Source organism: Agrilus planipennis, unplaced genomic scaffold (genome assembly GCF_000699045.2).
Source record: "Agrilus planipennis isolate EAB-ADULT unplaced genomic scaffold, Apla_2.0 scaffold19, whole genome shotgun sequence".
Classification (NCBI taxonomy): Eukaryota; Metazoa; Arthropoda; class Insecta; order Coleoptera; family Buprestidae; genus Agrilus; species Agrilus planipennis.
In genome coordinates this window covers 800,322-819,813 of record NW_020438954.1, presented here as the reverse complement: position 1 = coordinate 819,813, position 19,492 = coordinate 800,322, and the positions used below count along the sequence as shown (strand labels likewise).

At 40.8% G+C, this 19,492-nt stretch overlaps 1 long non-coding RNA gene across 2 annotated transcripts in view; it reads right to left on the bottom strand.

The window, feature by feature from the left end:
* Window positions 1-1,922: 1,922 nt before the first annotated feature.
* LOC108743410 overlaps window positions 1,923-19,492 on the bottom strand; it is a 175,588-nt gene continuing 158,018 nt past the window's right edge. For both annotated transcript variants that reach the window (XR_001938821.1, XR_001938819.1), the window contains exon 4: window positions 1,923-1,980. This is a non-coding gene — a long non-coding RNA (uncharacterized LOC108743410). The remainder of the gene's footprint in view (window positions 1,981-19,492) is intronic.

Here is a 19,492-nt window from a genome sequence, read left to right as displayed (position 1 = left end):
ATCATGGACAAAGGACTAGATACCAGTGTGAGAATTGCAACTGAAATATTTACAACAAAAATATTAAAAAGCTTACGTGGAATTATTTTATATTGTTGCCATTTTTGGTCCCTGCTAGAACCTACTTTAATCAATAATAGAAGAAGGAAAATGTATTCGATCAAGATAATTTTTAGTTCTCTATGTCTCATTGGGTGGGCGGTACGGACACGTTACATTAGGGGTTAATAACCGATGACCTATATATAAACTCGGTAACTTCAGAGTAATAAAAGAGAGAATCTCAATTCTCTTGGGGTTGCGCACACAGTCTGTTCAGTTACGTTCATGGCAGCCAACAGTAAGTTGGCCCTATTTTGAAAAAGTTGAAACGCAGTCATAAATTAAGCAGGGAGAGTAGATAATTACAGTTTCAGACAATTTTATTATAGCAGAAAACTTACGTCTACATTTTTATCATGCAGATAGTTTTAAAAAGTACGCAATAGCATAGTTGCAATTTCGTTTTTCAAAATCTCTTCAACTTTATTAGAACACTGCAAGATATTATTTGATTAGTCCCCTCTATCGGGCTAATAATCAAGCAGAGGACAATGGATAGTTCAAGTTTATTGTAGATGATCATTGTAAACTTTTAGCCACTGACATGGCAAAACAGGGTAATCATACCTTTTTGTATCATAAGCACCCTAAACGACATGTTTCATGTAAATACCACAAGTAAATTCATACGTGCCCCCATTACCAAAAGATCATTATAGACTCCGTGTCATTGACGTGACAAGCCACAGTGATCATGCTCTTTTACGCCATAAGCGCCCAAAGCGATATATTCTGTGTAAATGTAACTTCTTATGTTAGGCGATTGCATACATGTTCCCATTACTGAAGGATCATTATAGATGCCGAACCAACGGCATGACAAACCACAGTAAAAATACTATTTTTATCATTATAGACTCCGATTGACTGACATGCAAGTGGTAGTTTTAAGCGAAATATCGACATGACAAACCACAGTAGTAATACCATTTTTATCATTAAAGTCTCCGATTTATTGACATGGAAAACAGTAGTGTCATGCTTCTTTACACCGTAAGCGCCTTTAGTGATATGTCTTATATAAATGTAACTAGTTGTGACAGACAACAACATACATGTCCCCTATTACTGAAGGATCATTGTAGGCTGTCAGTCTTAGACATGAAAAATGCACGACAGGCGCCTTAAGCGATGTGTTTGTTAATGTCAGACAAATGCATACGTATTTCTTATTACTAAAGGATCATTATAGACTCCGAACCATCGGCATGACAAACTACAGTAATAATACCATTTTTATCATTAAAGTCTCCGATTTATTGACATGGTAAGCAGTAGTAATCATGCTTCTTTGCACCAAAAATGCCTTTAGTGATATGTGTTATAAAAATGTAACTAGTTGTGACAGACAACCACATACATGTCCCCCATTACTAAAGGATCATTGCAGGCTGTCAGTCTTAGACATGAAAAATGCACCACAGGCGCCTTAAGCGATATGTTTGTTAATGTCAGACAAATGCATACGTATTTCTTATTACTAAAGGATCATTATAGACTCCGAGCCATCGGCATGACAAACAACAGTAATACTACCATTTTTATCATTATAATCTTCGATTAATTAACATGGTAAGCAGTAGTAATCATGCTTCTTTGCACCATAATGGAATTAAATGTGCAAGCGCATACATGTCCCCAATTACTGAAAGATCAAGTAAGGCTCCCCCATCAATTGATGATCATTAATTATAAACTCCAGTTGATAAACTATGCCAATAAGTGACACGTTTTAACACCACTGTACATTCTTAGCATTATATCCACATATTAGGGGTACCGTATGTATCTTTCAAACAAAAATAAAACATAAATTGACTCACCAATTATACTGTAAAAGGTTTCGCTATTTCTGGATTTCAGTCATCGATTGGACAGCTGCAAAAGAAAATAAACTTGTTAATTCCTTAATTAATTGTTCTATTGTGATTCGAATTTCTCGCAGTAGTATATGTATAATATCCGTCTACATATAGAAGGTCACATAGAAAAGAAAGATCGAAGAAAACTGTCTGTAGAAATAATTTTAACTGAACGTCGGCATGTAACCGGCCCCAAACAGACAAAAATAAACCAAAATCGAACGAGGGGGGTTCCCGCCCGTTCGACATAATTTGAAATGTGTTGTTCATATATACATCTGTGTATAAGTAAGAAGCGACGGTCTGACAGGGTTGCAGACACATGGGGGAGAGGGGGCGTATTCTTGACCTTATACTCACTGTTCAGGCTTAACAATATCCTTCTCTCTGTTTATCATCGTTTAATAGTGAGTGGACTGAATAAGAAAAAACTTGAATACAGAACAGATGAGAACGACGCACACCTTGTTGGCTGTTCACGCACACACACAATCGCATACACATGTCCTAACATGTCTGAGGTCCATTCATGTTATTACGAGACGCGGGGATCGAGATAGTTAGATATTTGAATACAACGAAAGATTCTCTTCCTTTGGTAAACAAATTTGTTTTCTCGAATTTAAACGGATGTGATGAAGAAGGTGGACGAAGATAATAATCTACACAGTACCTACTATTATATTTATATAAACGTTTTAGACGAATTATTATCTTAGAAAGGTTATAACTGAACCACAACCCCTTAAAAATCTTACCACCGAAGTACCTAATAAAAAACCCCCTGTACCTTAATGTATTTGCATTTCAATATTATAGAACACTTGTTTATCGGTCTAAAAACCATCAAAAGAACCATGAAAATAATGAAACAATAGTGTTCTTCTTATTACCGAAAATGGTCCTATGTCAACCTCTTGAAAACTTTGGATGCTGGTTGTTCTCCACGTATAGATCAAGTCACAATGGGCGCTAAGTCGTAAAAACTCACCTATTTGAGTTATGATCCTTTAAAGCTGCACTCTTCCATAAGGACTTCCAAGGTACAATTATACCTGCCTGCTATACGTATTGAATATATGCATTGCATATCGGGCCAGGGATGATAATGAAATTTGTAAAAGTGTAGTGCACCCCGAGGTTATATTGTACTTATGGAGAAAGTTGGTGCACTCAGGGGTGTAATCAAACATCAACACAGAATATACAACTTAAATGTATATGAAAATACAAAAAACCTTGGGTATTTCATCCCCACCAGCCACTAATCCCTTCGGACTAAGCCGGAAGGTAAGGCGGAAAGCCCTCTTCAGCCTCCTCTCAGGAATCGTGGATGGGTGGGTGGTGGTTCGGGTGAGAAAGATGAGACGGACGAAATGAAGACAGAAGAGAATGAAAGATTATCTGTGGAATATTACTGCCCTAGCATTTTCCTAAGTGATCCAAGGAAACTACAGAAAAACTTGGACTGAGGCAGACGGATCCGGAATCGAACCGGCGTCTTCCCGGATGCTAAGCAATGGTCTAAACCTCTAAGAACATACATATATCTATATACGTACCCTATAATAGATATAATTGTATCTTACGACTTAGCGCCCGTTGAGATTTTTGATTTACACGTCGAGAACTATCAGAATCCAAAGTTTCAAAGAATTTGATAGAGGGTCATTTTCCGTAAGGATCTAGCGGAGTGTTATATGTACTTCTACATTGATTTTATCTTACAATTGGCATGCTCAAAATTTTATATACGTTAATTGATTCAAAGCAATAACTAAATAGCGTAAAAAGAACTGATTCGCTGCACCTGTTACAGCTCCATCTAACCCGCATGTCTTCTAACTATCAGAGATGATTTACAATGATATGAATCTTAGCCTTAGGTTACACAGTAACAAACACTTAAAACCATAGCCAGCACCTTAGATTGAGATTCATCTCGATCCCTGGTTGCATATCGCATTTAAAGGTCCATGTCATTCTAACCTACCTCTAACAATTTACAGCAATTAAAATGTATTGCATAATAGTACATATCCTTTTTTATGTTGATTTTATAAATGATTTATTTTTTTGCCTCTCTTATTGCTAAATGTTACAAACAAATTTTACTTGTAGTGTGAATATAAACAATTACTCCATTTATTTTTAGTTAATATGTGCGCATATTTTACACGAACAGTTAGTCATTTCATTCGGAGTTCTCGACAAATTAATTCCTCATATCTCTTTTTATCTAGCACTAACCGTGGATGGGAATGTGACTCATTAAGTCTTTAGTTGGCCTTCATTATCATTACGAATTTTACAAACGACGCGATTATGTGTAAGGAATGTTAAGTTGGAAGGTGAATTATTCGCAATCTACGCAAAACACTCTTTGTGTATACAGGATGATATTCCACCACAGATATTTAAAATTCCACGTTTTTAAATAAAATATTTCAATGTGTTTTGAACTTGTATATAATAAATACTTTTACTGTCTTTTAAAATGATGGACGATTAACAAAATTAAAATAAAGCGTGTTGAATGTATGATATTGAGCGATGAAATTGAAGAAATAATAAATTGGACATAAATGTTGCATACACACTCTATTCCTGAAGGAATTTGGCGAGTTATACAGTCTCTCCGATCTACACGAAAATGTGGAAACTGTGGAGCTTAAGGGTAGGACGAAAGCCTCCTATTAGGATTTATAGGAATTGATACGTGGTAGCCCATGATACAGGCGAAATGAGGATAAAAAAGGATAAAATTATCTGTGGAATATTATTCCCCTAAGATCTAATTTCACATAGGAATATAAATACAGCGTAAACTCTATATAACGACACTTGAGGGACTGAACATTTTTCGGCGTTATAAAGAGTGGTCGTTAAATGGAGAGAAATAAAAGATATTATACTATTCTATAATAATATGCATTTACTAATATAGTACACATTTTGCACACGAAAATTATTATTCATACATTGCGTATAGCCTGTTATCTTCGTCTGATGGTTTTTGCTGCTCCAATATTTTAATTGTATTTTGTTACGTATCTTACTCATATCTTGAGATACTGCCGGATCAATTTGATTATATAAAAAGTATTTTTTTAATAGTTTCGCTGCATGAAGTGCTTGTTTGATGCTTGGTGGAGGGACAGGATCGTCTTCTTCAACAACGTACACAGCTACAGTTCTTATCTATTTCGGCAACTTAGAAAGTACTGCTTAATGATTAATAATGCCGCATTGTTGTCGTTAAATAGAGTGAGCGTGACGCTATATAGAGTGTAATATTGTATAGAAAACAATGTAAACCAACCAAAGTCGAGCAATTTCGACGTTTTAAGGAGTTTGTCGTTAAATCGAGTGACGTTATAAAGAGTTTACACTGTATGTCCAAAACGACAACGTTTCTTAGTTTGTCATTTGACTACTACCATACTAAATTCGATTAGAACACGTCGTAAACCTTACTTAATAACCTGTTCGTAAACAGGCAATAGGAAAATAGAAAAGAGAACCCACAACAAGAGAACAACACCGGCGAGAACAACAACAACAACGACGACAACGACTAGAAGAAGAATAACAGTTTGCGATGGTGTCAGATGTGGTCTCGGTCGCCGGGGTCTAAGGACCTGAAGCATCATCTCCACACTGGGCAACATCAGCAAGCACCAGTATCGGCACTGGCACTGGCATTGACATCACCACCACCGGCAGCAATAACTAACGGTCATCAGCTTTGCTTTGGTCACGAAATGCGTTATCTCCATGTGAAATCTACGTTTACTTTCGTAATATTCCTCCAAACTATAACAATTTCAGACTTGGTTCTCGATATAGGTAAGTTTTCTCCAGTGTGCAATGTGCAACATAGAGAAACGTATACATAAAAGCACACAAGCTCGCTCGGTCGGCGGAGACGATATGATATGATGCACGTTCTCCATTCTCGAAAAATGTCACCGGGTTTTGCAACAAGAAACCAGTTACGGTACACAGATGCATGTGTATACCTAATACGTACACATAACTTCTGTTTTGAGAAAGCTGTAAAAGCTTAAAAAAAAAATGAAATAAGCAAGAGCACGAAACAGAAAAACTTCAGCAAGCACCTCTATGTATATTCAACTGACAACAACAATAATTGTTTCGACCATTGAGGAGCCTTTGCCAAAAATTAAACTGGTATAAGTTGTGGTAGTAGGTCCATCCAGCATCATTATCATCAACATGTAGTAGTACAGAGTTAATCTTTGCATTTCCCAGAAATGCGAGCTTCAGACATTTCTATCTACCTGTCCACAGTAGTTTAATCTAAGGCTATATCTTCCTGGCTCATCCTATCTCTCGTTTTCTTTACTGGCTTCCATAACGCTCTTTGATCTGCTCCTCTTACTGCCTCCTCATTTGTACCCCTTTTTATCTATAACGTCATACCTTAAACACTTCCAATTTCTCCATTTCCGCTAGGTCTCAATTTCCATCAACATGTAGTACTACAGAGTTAATTTTTGCATTTCCCAGAAATGTGAGCTTCAAACATTTCTATCTACCCGTGGACAGTACCTTAATCCAAGGCAATATCTTCCTCTCCATACTCCTACTTCTGATTATACTACTGTATCCCGAAATAGCCCCCCCCATGGCTCATCCTATTTCTCGTTTTCTTTACTGGCTTCTAAACGCCCTTTGATCTACTCCTCTTACTGCCTCCTCATTTGTACCCCTTTTTATCTATAACGTCATACCTTAAGCACTTCCAATTTCTCCATTTCCGCTAGGTCCCAAATTCCATCATGATGTAGTACTACAGAGTTAATTTTTGAATTTCCCAGAAATGTGAGCTTCAGACATTTCTATCTACCTGTCAACAGTAGCTTAATTTAAGGCTATATCTTCGTCTCCATATTCCTGCTTCTGATTATACTACTGTATCCCGAAATAGCCCCCCCCCATGGCTCATCCTATTTCTCGTTTTCTTTACTGGCTTCTAAACGCCCTCCTCTTACTGCCTCCTCATTTGTACCCCTTTTTATCTATAACGTCATACCTTAAGCACTTCCAATTTCTCCATTACCGCTAGGTCCCAATTTCCATCAACATGTAGTACTACAGAGTTAATTTTTGCATTTCCCAGAAATGTGAGCTTCAAACATTTCTATATACCTGTGAACAGTAGCTTAATCTAAGGCTTTATCTTCCTCTCCATATTCCTGCTTCTGATTCTACTACTGTATCTCTAAATAGACCCCCATGGCTCATCCTATCTCTCGTTTTCTTTACTGGCTTCCATAACGCTCTTTGATCTGCTCCTCTTACTGCCTTCTCATTTGTACCCCTTTTTATCTATAACGTCATACCTTAAGCACTTCCAATTTCTCCATTTCCGCTAAGTCCCAATATCTTTGGAACCGTGATCCAAATATACACTTTAGCAATCTTAAACAAATTTCTAAATAAACCGATAGCGAACGCAGAAATAATTTCTTTTTCCTGTTTCTTTCCAACCAAATTTATCCAACTTCCTAATAGATATCGATACCAGCGACTTCTCCAATATATACCAATATTATTGTTTTAATTTTACAAATTTGATCAATTTAGATCTATATTGTTACTCTCCAATTAGGTAATTTATAAACTATTCTAAAAAATGCCGTAACTGTGACATATTATAATATGTACTGTACAATAAAATTGTAAGTCGAACTTTATCTGTTGGTTCAGGTCAGGAAAAATTGAAATTTTTCTTTACCATGACATCCAATTCTTCCTTTAATTCCAGATGTTATATCAGAAGCACAATAAGGGATAAATAATTTATTTATTTTAAAAACCAGGTCCGGCGTTTCGCCAATTGTTTTTGGGTTTTTAACGTTCGTAGTTTTCCTCAGAAATCTTGGAAAATTTTAAATTTTCATGTGTTGCAGGCATGATGGGTAACAGTTGATCAAATGTTGCTGCGTAAAATAATGGTAAAAACACATAATTTGGTATTTTTCCGAAACATAGATCCTGGAAAAATCAGGGAAAAACATTTCAAGGTCTCACAAGACACCCCGGTATGCCAACCTACTTAAATGTATGATTAAAATCCAACGATTAGGTCATGATCATTAATAGCACATGTTTGTTTACCCAAACGCGTCACATATTTTGTTCCGATTTAAACTGACGCTTACGGAAAATTTTATGAACGTCTGGCTAAACACGTATCAAAGACAAACGTTTTCATACAAATACGCTTGTGAATAATACGTACCATTGACTAATATGGCAATGGTCTCCCTTTATGGTCACCCAAAAGGGGGAGTTCTTTATAAAGAAACAAATTTAAATACCCAAGTTACCGATTGTGAGATGATTCAAAGAAGTGTTGAAGGAAGTTATATTATAGGAATATACATTTTCTTGTTGGATAGCCCGTTTCTACATACGTGTAAGTACCAATGTATTTCAATTTTCGAAGGTTTTTCCCACTTTCCTACATAAAACGTCTACCCCTCTTCAGTATACTGTAGCGACCACGAGCGTGATTGTGTGCGATCGGGCATACGTGTGTGTGAGCGGCTTATCGATTCGCCGACTAGCCGCGGGCGCTTTTCTNCGTTACCATTTTCCATCAATATCTTTATCAAAAGCAAAGCTATAAAGAAAGCACTTGCCAATTACAGTTGAGACTGACATTTTCTACAACTTATCTGCCACTGCCGAGTATTTGGCGTTATTATCTGGCACCCGGCCGGATCCTTAAGGATGTTCCGGATACCGGATTCACACCGGGTACCTGGCCCATCTCGAGTTTATAACATCTTCTTTGTCGCAGAGACTATCAGTTTAACAAGGAATGGAGTTGTCGAAATATGGAATAAAGTTGATGGATTTTATTGTTTTAGTACTGATAGAATTATGTTTCCATTTTCCATCAATATCTTTATCAAAAGCAAAGCTATAAAGAAAACACTTGCCAATTATAGTTGAGATTGAATTTTTCTTACAACTTTTGGATTAGTTCGCTCAGACTACGACATCAATGAATCTACAATAATTTTACAATACGTAGATATTCGTCATAACATTGAGAGCTACAGATACCTAGCAAGTGCAGAGTGAGTACGCTATCGCGAGTGTATTGGGAAGCTATAAATGCGGCGTATGTAGTATCACATATCAAGAAAGCGGTGTTTTACATATACAGTCGGAGATATAATCCTGCAAATTACCCGACTGAAATGGCCGATCGCCATCGTAAACCGCCAACAAACAGGCCGATATTTAAATGAACACGATCAGTCGAATTTATGAACCATGTTCTTCATCTCTTTTTTATACCTGCTGTGCTTTTCATATTGATACCGATACATACCATAAATGTTCTTCACTACATATATTTTACGTATCTATACACAGAAAACACCGCAAGTTGCCTTTACAATTATAAAAGCAATATATACTTGCATATATCTACATGGGCGCCACCAGAATTATTTTCGTAATTATGTAGTTACTTAAGCACTCTATGTATAAAAACGATAAGATGGTTTCGTGATAATTCAAAATAGAGTGATAGAAATGAATGATCTTCGGACTTCTTCTTTTACTTCTGCTCTTTGATCCTCCATCATGCCCAACCAATTTCAGAATTTTGTGCTAACGGAAAGTATCCCAAAAGCTTTCATCAATGGGTCAATAAATTAGTTATATAAAGAAGTGTATTTATTTTTTTGGAGATTGCATTTACGTCTTTAACATGTACCTTTGAATAGTTATAATACTTTTTGTATTTGCAACACATGGATTTTGTAACCGTTGTCCAAAAATTGATCTACAAGGAATCTGGGTTGGTTAGCGCATCAGTACAAAATGTTCATTTCAGTGCGAGGACTGATTGGACACGCATCTCCTTATCCTGCACCAATGCTAACAGTAATATAGTCTAGGTCTTCCTTTATCCTTCTTTATTCCTGTTTCTTTGCATTATATCTCTCGTTCTCCTCATCGACTTCCATAGCATTCTCTGTTTCTGTACTTTTCGCGTTGATCGTTCAGGAGCATAATGAAGGAAGGGTTAAAGACTTCATAATAAGACACCAGGTATACATGGGGTACAGGCGGAAAATCTTAATGAATGCAAGCCAACAGGTTAGAGATCGTATGTCGGAGCTAAATAGCCACATATACGAGACGGGGAAGTCCTTTGCGATGGACTATAAGCGGAATATGGGAACGATGATATCAATAAATCCGAAAAAGAGCAATTATCTTAATCTCGCATGCGTCAAAAATCGTAACTAGAATCGTGCAGAGAAGGTTGGAAAAAGGGCAGAAGAATTATTAGGAGAACACCAATGTGGATTTAGATGAAATAGGAGAACGCATGAGTCCTCGCTTTAACTTTAAGGATAATAATAGACAAAACGATATAAAAACAGAAAGAAAGCGAGGAAGTCGGATAGTTCAGGATTAAACAAACAATAGAAATATGTATATGTAAAACAAAGAATACCGCGGGTCGAATTGAGTCGACCTGACCTTATAATGAGCACTAAAGTGATTTTGACCTCGTGCTATCCTTTGCTCGTCGTCTCTTCCATATTTTCATGTTGACATATCTGACTTCCTAGATATCAAAATTCGACTACTTCTAGTTATTAGTCTCTAGTTTTTCAATTAACGTAACCTTATTTTTACCTTCCTTGCACACCAATATGTTCGATTTATTTTTATTTATGTTAATTCTACACTCTTCTCTCAAAAACACTTCCATTTTATTGAAGGTTACCTCTGCATCTCCTTGCTGGATATCTACTTTGCTGCTACTATTGGGTTGTTCGGAAAGTCATTTCGTTTTTTCCCGACAGAGGATTTAATTGTATTCTTTTGCACCCAACTTCACATTTAAGCCGTATAATTTTTATATGCTCTGAGAGCTCATATAGCAAGGCTTGTGTGTGAAATATTCCAATTAATTCTACGTAGTAGTTTTTGGTTGGTGCCCTTTTAAATATGGAGAGCGATAAGCAGCATTTTCGACATATCTTACTGTTTTACTACAGAAAGGGTAAAAATGCTGTTCAAGCCAGAAAGAAATTGACTGATGTGTATGGAGAAGGTGTGTTGACAGTACGCCAGNTTCTTAAAAGCTAATTTGTAAAACTCACGAACATTACAATACCATTTAGACGTTTCCATTTACGACACATGATGACTTATCAACCTTCTACACTAATCCTTTGAAAAAAACTAATTCTCGTAATATTCACGTACTTAAACTTCAACTGTTTCAGTAACAGTTATTATCTTGAAGTGTGGATGTCCATACATACGCTGCCGTCTTCTTCGTGTATCATACATGTTTGTTGGTACATGCTCGTATCTTACATACATATCGTTATATCGCGTCTCCAAGGCGTAACAGACAGGCAGGCCGACATTTTTTCCAGAAAGTGTAATTGTTCTTGCTGCATTCTTGTGGCCAACAAATGAACCGCTTCTTCTGAATCATGCCCGGCGACCGGCGACCATTTACAAAGGTTATTGACCAATTGACGAAACAAATCCTGATTAATTAATTAGGGTAACACAGCACCACCCTAATGGTCTCAATTCGATCATGTATTTTTCTACAAGTCTATAGGACTTATTGTCTAAAAGTTGAGCAGCGTCATCAGGGATATGGGAAATCTTTACAGTAACATGTTCGGATACGTAGTAGTAGAAAAAAATGCATTTTCATTTTTAAAAAATGACTTGAACGTCAAATGCCCTTTCAACATTTTTATTAGACGAATATCAGAACGGTAGATGACGATGGATTTTGTCCATAACTTGACAATACTTGATACTTCTAGCTGCAGATGTGTCCCATCGCATATCTCCTGAATTAATCTTTGCATTTCCCTGAAATTAGAACATCCCACCATCCTTAACTATTTGTGAGCGTTCATCTGATCAAGATCTATCTCTACTCCTGTTTAACTCCTGTTTCTGCTTCTAATATATCTCTAGCCAGCCGTTCAAGCCTGAGATAATGTTCTACCAACCTTCCTACCCTATTTATTATTGACTTTCATAGCGCCCTCTGTTCACTTACTCATTCTTATACCTCCTCATTTCTAATCTTTGTCCACTGTATGAAGACATTATTTTCAGGATACTTCAGAAGATTAAAATGATAAAAGAGGTTTTTTACATTTGTTCAGAATCAAGAAAGCCTTCGTCCTTTGATTGGAGCCTCTGAGCTCTTGTCTCAGGTACTCAATTTTAAGGATTCCAATGGAGATCAAAGCTCACTGGCAGCAAATACCTTATTTTCGTTTTTGTTTATTTTCGAAAACCATTTCCACTACAGGTCCATATGTATGTAAATAGAAGTGTCCTATGTGATTGTATACATATAAATAACTATCTTCTCCTTCAGCTACCTGTATGTATGTTAACTTAGTCTCATGAGAATCGTATGAGAGTAGAGCAGCAGGCAAAATAATATGAGAGCGAGCGCAAAGCGAGAGGCAAGCGATCTCCTTCTGAATTCTTTTATTCTTTTCTCGCTTTCGTCGGTCGCGTCGCGTCGTTGAGAGTTCGATCGCTTTGCTCAGGTTTACTGTCTCGTGTCTGCTTTTGTTCTGACTTCCTCGTCTATCTAAAGCGCCGCGTGATCGGCGTCTCTTTTCGCCGCCAGTCGCGATACCGCTCAGCATCTCTCTCGCATAAACTGGTACGGGATTCGTTCTCACAGAGGTCGCTGACTTGCCGGCCATAGGCCAAGCAAAACAAAACAAACGACGAAAGCTCGCGGACGACGTCGTCGCTGTTGCTCCCGATGATGCCTTCCCTTCTATACTAACGTGCACCTATACGCCATGAGAAGAGAGGGCTTCTTCATTTTTGTGTACCAAACTCCTTTTCTTCGACATCTTCTCTTTCTTTCATTCTCGACTTCTCCCTTCTGCTCCGTGTTCTCCTGACGACTGGCCGACCGATGGAATGTGTCGTCGTTTTCATCGTGAAACGATCGGATTCACTGTCAGGAGCGCGGAAAGGAGCAGCGCACAATACTTTACACATACACAGACACACACGCAGATTGTCATTTTGAAACGGAAAGATTTACGGTGCCATTTGTTTTCACTAATAAATACACTCACCAGCTACGCGGTTATACATATAGTAGCGAAAGCTTCGAATTCCCATAGATAGATAGTACGATATAGGTTTGTATGATCGCCGTTACCTATACACTACTTCCTAAAAAGCTGTTGAAGCTGACTGATATCCAACGGGAAATTGTAAATGGAATTCACCTTATGCTAGTGGTTTGCCGACGATACAGGCCTTTTGTGCATGCAAAAGCATTCAGTCTTATCCTAAGGGAAGTTCTAATTGTATCAGCGTTAGTGCTTCCTGTTCTGTTCTGATTCAGGTCATAAGACCATCCTAGATTGGAGTTGCTTCTTAATGTTTCGCTAGCAAGAATGACGTTCCTCTTCGTAGGTCCTTCCATCTCCCAAGCTTATGAATGTGGACAGTCCACATCGATTAGAGTCACGAGTGGTGAGTTTCTTCATAAGTTCTTCCATCTCCCATGATGATGGATGTGGACAGTCCTCATCGATTAGAGTTACAAGTGGTGAGTTTCTTCACAAGTTCTTCCATCTGCCATGCTGATGGATGTGGACAGTCCACATCGATAAGAGTCATGAGTGGTGAATTTCTTCATAGGTTCTTCCATTTTCGATGCTGATGGATGTAGACAGTCCATATGGATTAGAGTCACGAGTGGTGAGCATCTTCACAAGTCCTTCCATCTCCGATGCTGATGGATTTGGACAGTCCACATCGATTAGAGTGACGAAAGGCGAGCTTCTTCTCAGATCGTTCCATCTCCGATGCTGATGGATTTGGACAGTCCACATCGATTAGAGTGACGAAAGGCGAGCTTCTTCTCAGATCGTTCCATCTCCGATGCTGATGGATTTGGACAGTCCACATCGATTAGAGTGACGAAAGGCGAGCTTCTTCTCAGATCGTTCCATCTCCGATGCTGATGGATTTGGACAGTCCACATCGATTAGAGTGACGAAAGGCGAGCTTCTTCTCAGATCGTTCCATCTCCGATGCTGATGGATTTGGACAGTCCACATCGATTAGAGTGACGAAAGGCGAGCTTCTTCTCAGATCGTTCCATCTCCGATGCTGATGGATTTGGACAGTCCACATCGATTAGAGTGACGAAAGGCGAGCTTCTTCTCAGATCGTTCCATCTCCGATGCTGATGGATTTGGACAGTCCACATCGATTAGAGTGACGAAAGGCGAGCTTCTTCTCAGATCGTTCCATCTCCGATGCTGATGGATTTGGACAGTCCACATCGATTAGAGTGACGAAAGGCGAGCTTCTTCTCAGATCGTTCCATCTCCGATGCTGATGGATTTGGACAGTCCACATCGATTAGAGTGACGAAAGGCGAGCTTCTTCTCAGATCGTTCCATCTCCGATGCTGATGGATTTGGACAGTCCACATCGATTAGAGTGACGAAAGGCGAGCTTCTTCTCAGATCGTTCCATCTCCGATGCTGATGGATTTGGACAGTCCACATCGATTAGAGTGACGAAAGGCGAGCTTCTTCTCAGATCGTTCCATCTCCGATGCTGATGGATTTGGACAGTCCACATCGATTAGAGTGACGAAAGGCGAGCTTCTTCTCAGATCGTTCCATCTCCGATGCTGATGGATTTGGACAGTCCACATCGATTAGAGTGACGAAAGGCGAGCTTCTTCTCAGATCGTTCCATCTCCGATGCTGATGGATTTGGACAGTCCACATCGATTAGAGTGACGAAAGGCGAGCTTCTTCTCAGATCGTTCCATCTCCGATGCTGATGGATTTGGACAGTCCACATCGATTAGAGTGACGAAAGGCGAGCTTCTTCTCAGATCGTTCCATCTCCGATGCTGATGGATTTGGACAGTCCACATCGATTAGAGTGACGAAAGGCGAGCTTCTTCTCAGATCGTTCCATCTCCGATGCTGATGGATTTGGACAGTCCACATCGATTAGAGTGACGAAAGGCGAGCTTCTTCTCAGATCGTTCCATCTCCGATGCTGATGGATTTGGACAGTCCACATCGATTAGAGTGACGAAAGGCGAGCTTCTTCTCAGATCGTTCCATCTCCGATGCTGATGGATTTGGACAGTCCACATCGATTAGAGTGACGAAAGGCGAGCTTCTTCTCAGATCGTTCCATCTCCGATGCTGATGGATTTGGACAGTCCACATCGATTAGAGTGACGAAAGGCGAGCTTCTTCTCAGATCGTTCCATCTCCGATGCTGATGGATTTGGACAGTCCACATCGATTAGAGTGACGAAAGGCGAGCTTCTTCTCAGATCGTTCCATCTCCGATGCTGATGGATTTGGACAGTCCACATCGATTAGAGTGACGAAAGGCGAGCTTCTTCTCAGATCGTTCCATCTCCGATGCTGATGGATTTGGACAGTCCACATCGATTAGAGTGACGAAAGGCGAGCTTCTTCTCAGATCGTTCCATCTCCGATGCTGATGGATTTGGACAGTCCACATCGATTAGAGTGACGAAAGGCGAGCTTCTTCTCAGATCGTTCCATCTCCGATGCTGATGGATTTGGACAGTCCACATCGATTAGAGTGACGAAAGGCGAGCTTCTTCTCAGATCGTTCCATCTCCGATGCTGATGGATTTGGACAGTCCACATCGATTAGAGTGACGAAAGGCGAGCTTCTTCTCAGATCGTTCCATCTCCGATGCTGATGGATTTGGACAGTCCACATCGATTAGAGTGACGAAAGGCGAGCTTCTTCTCAGATCGTTCCATCTCCGATGCTGATGGATTTGGACAGTCCACATCGATTAGAGTGACGAAAGGCGAGCTTCTTCTCAGATCGTTCCATCTCCGATGCTGATGGATTTGGACAGTCCACATCGATTAGAGTGACGAAAGGCGAGCTTCTTCTCAGATCGTTCCATCTCCGATGCTGATGGATTTGGACAGTCCACATCGATTAGAGTGACGAAAGGCGAGCTTCTTCTCAGATCGTTCCATCTCCGATGCTGATGGATTTGGACAGTCCACATCGATTAGAGTGACGAAAGGCGAGCTTCTTCTCAGATCGTTCCATCTCCGATGCTGATGGATTTGGACAGTCCACATCGATTAGAGTGACGAAAGGCGAGCTTCTTCTCAGATCGTTCCATCTCCGATGCTGATGGATTTGGACAGTCCACATCGATTAGAGTGACGAAAGGCGAGCTTCTTCTCAGATCGTTCCATCTCCGATGCTGATGGATTTGGACAGTCCACATCGATTAGAGTGACGAAAGGCGAGCTTCTTCTCAGATCGTTCCATCTCCGATGCTGATGGATTTGGACAGTCCACATCGATTAGAGTGACGAAAGGCGAGCTTCTTCTCAGATCGTTCCATCTCCGATGCTGATGGATTTGGACAGTCCACATCGATTAGAGTGACGAAAGGCGAGCTTCTTCTCAGATCGTTCCATCTCCGATGCTGATGGATTTGGACAGTCCACATCGATTAGAGTGACGAAAGGCGAGCTTCTTCTCAGATCGTTCCATCTCCGATGCTGATGGATTTGGACAGTCCACATCGATTAGAGTGACGAAAGGCGAGCTTCTTCTCAGATCGTTCCATCTCCGATGCTGATGGATTTGGACAGTCCACATCGATTAGAGTGACGAAAGGCGAGCTTCTTCTCAGATCGTTCCATCTCCGATGCTGATGGATTTGGACAGTCCACATCGATTAGAGTGACGAAAGGCGAGCTTCTTCTCAGATCGTTCCATCTCCGATGCTGATGGATTTGGACAGTCCACATCGATTAGAGTGACGAAAGGCGAGCTTCTTCTCAGATCGTTCCATCTCCGATGCTGATGGATTTGGACAGTCCACATCGATTAGAGTGACGAAAGGCGAGCTTCTTCTCAGATCGTTCCATCTCCGATGCTGATGGATTTGGACAGTCCACATCGATTAGAGTGACGAAAGGCGAGCTTCTTCTCAGATCGTTCCATCTCCGATGCTGATGGATTTGGACAGTCCACATCGATTAGAGTGACGAAAGGCGAGCTTCTTCTCAGATCGTTCCATCTCCGATGCTGATGGATTTGGACAGTCCACATCGATTAGAGTGACGAAAGGCGAGCTTCTTCTCAGATCGTTCCATCTCCGATGCTGATGGATTTGGACAGTCCACATCGATTAGAGTGACGAAAGGCGAGCTTCTTCTCAGATCGTTCCATCTCCGATGCTGATGGATTTGGACAGTCCACATCGATTAGAGTGACGAAAGGCGAGCTTCTTCTCAGATCGTTCCATCTCCGATGCTGATGGATTTGGACAGTCCACATCGATTAGAGTGACGAAAGGCGAGCTTCTTCTCAGATCGTTCCATCTCCGATGCTGATGGATTTGGACAGTCCACATCGATTAGAGTGACGAAAGGCGAGCTTCTTCTCAGATCGTTCCATCTCCGATGCTGATGGATTTGGACAGTCCACATCGATTAGAGTGACGAAAGGCGAGCTTCTTCTCAGATCGTTCCATCTCCGATGCTGATGGATTTGGACAGTCCACATCGATTAGAGTGACGAAAGGCGAGCTTCTTCTCAGATCGTTCCATCTCCGATGCTGATGGATTTGGACAGTCCACATCGATTAGAGTGACGAAAGGCGAGCTTCTTCTCAGATCGTTCCATCTCCGATGCTGATGGATTTGGACAGTCCACATCGATTAGAGTGACGAAAGGCGAGCTTCTTCTCAGATCGTTCCATCTCCGATGCTGATGGATTTGGACAGTCCACATCGATTAGAGTGACGAAAGGCGAGCTTCTTCTCAGATCGTTCCATCTCCGATGCTGATGGATTTGGACAGTCCACATCGATTAGAGTGACGAAAGGCGAGCTTCTTCTCAGATCGTTCCATCTCCGATGCTGATGGATTTGGACAGTCCACATCGATTAGAGTGACGAAAGGCGAGCTTCTTCTCAGATCGTTCCATCTCCGATGCTGATGGATTTGGACAGTCCACATCGATTAGAGTGACGAAAGGCGAGCTTCTTCTCAGATCGTTCCATCTCCGATGCTGATGGATTTGGACAGTCCACATCGATTAGAGTGACGAAAGGCGAGCTTCTTCTCAGATCGTTCCATCTCCGATGCTGATGGATTTGGACAGTCCACATCGATTAGAGTGACGAAAGGCGAGCTTCTTCTCAGATCGTTCCATCTCCGATGCTGATGGATTTGGACAGTCCACATCGATTAGAGTGACGAAAGGCGAGCTTCTTCTCAGATCGTTCCATCTCCGATGCTGATGGATTTGGACAGTCCACATCGATTAGAGTGACGAAAGGCGAGCTTCTTCTCAGATCGTTCCATCTCCGATGCTGATGGATTTGGACAGTCCACATCGATTAGAGTGACGAAAGGCGAGCTTCTTCTCAGATCGTTCCATCTCCGATGCTGATGGATTTGGACAGTCCACATCGATTAGAGTGACGAAAGGCGAGCTTCTTCTCAGATCGTTCCATCTCCGATGCTGATGGATTTGGACAGTCCACATCGATTAGAGTGACGAAAGGCGAGCTTCTTCTCAGATCGTTCCATCTCCGATGCTGATGGATTTGGACAGTCCACATCGATTAGAGTGACGAAAGGCGAGCTTCTTCTCAGATCGTTCCATCTCCGATGCTGATGGATTTGGACAGTCCACATCGATTAGAGTGACGAAAGGCGAGCTTCTTCTCAGATCGTTCCATCTCCGATGCTGATGGATTTGGACAGTCCACATCGATTAGAGTGACGAAAGGCGAGCTTCTTCTCAGATCGTTCCATCTCCGATGCTGATGGATTTGGACAGTCCACATCGATTAGAGTGACGAAAGGCGAGCTTCTTCTCAGATCGTTCCATCTCCGATGCTGATGGATTTGGACAGTCCACATCGATTAGAGTGACGAAAGGCGAGCTTCTTCTCAGATCGTTCCATCTCCGATGCTGATGGATTTGGACAGTCCACATCGATTAGAGTGACGAAAGGCGAGCTTCTTCTCAGATCGTTCCATCTCCGATGCTGATGGATTTGGACAGTCCACATCGATTAGAGTGACGAAAGGCGAGCTTCTTCTCAGATCGTTCCATCTCCGATGCTGATGGATTTGGACAGTCCACATCGATTAGAGTGACGAAAGGCGAGCTTCTTCTCAGATCGTTCCATCTCCGATGCTGATGGATTTGGACAGTCCACATCGATTAGAGTGACGAAAGGCGAGCTTCTTCTCAGATCGTTCCATCTCCGATGCTGATGGATTTGGACAGTCCACATCGATTAGAGTGACGAAAGGCGAGCTTCTTCTCAGATCGTTCCATCTCCGATGCTGATGGATTTGGACAGTCCACATCGATTAGAGTGACGAAAGGCGAGCTTCTTCTCAGATCGTTCCATCTCCGATGCTGA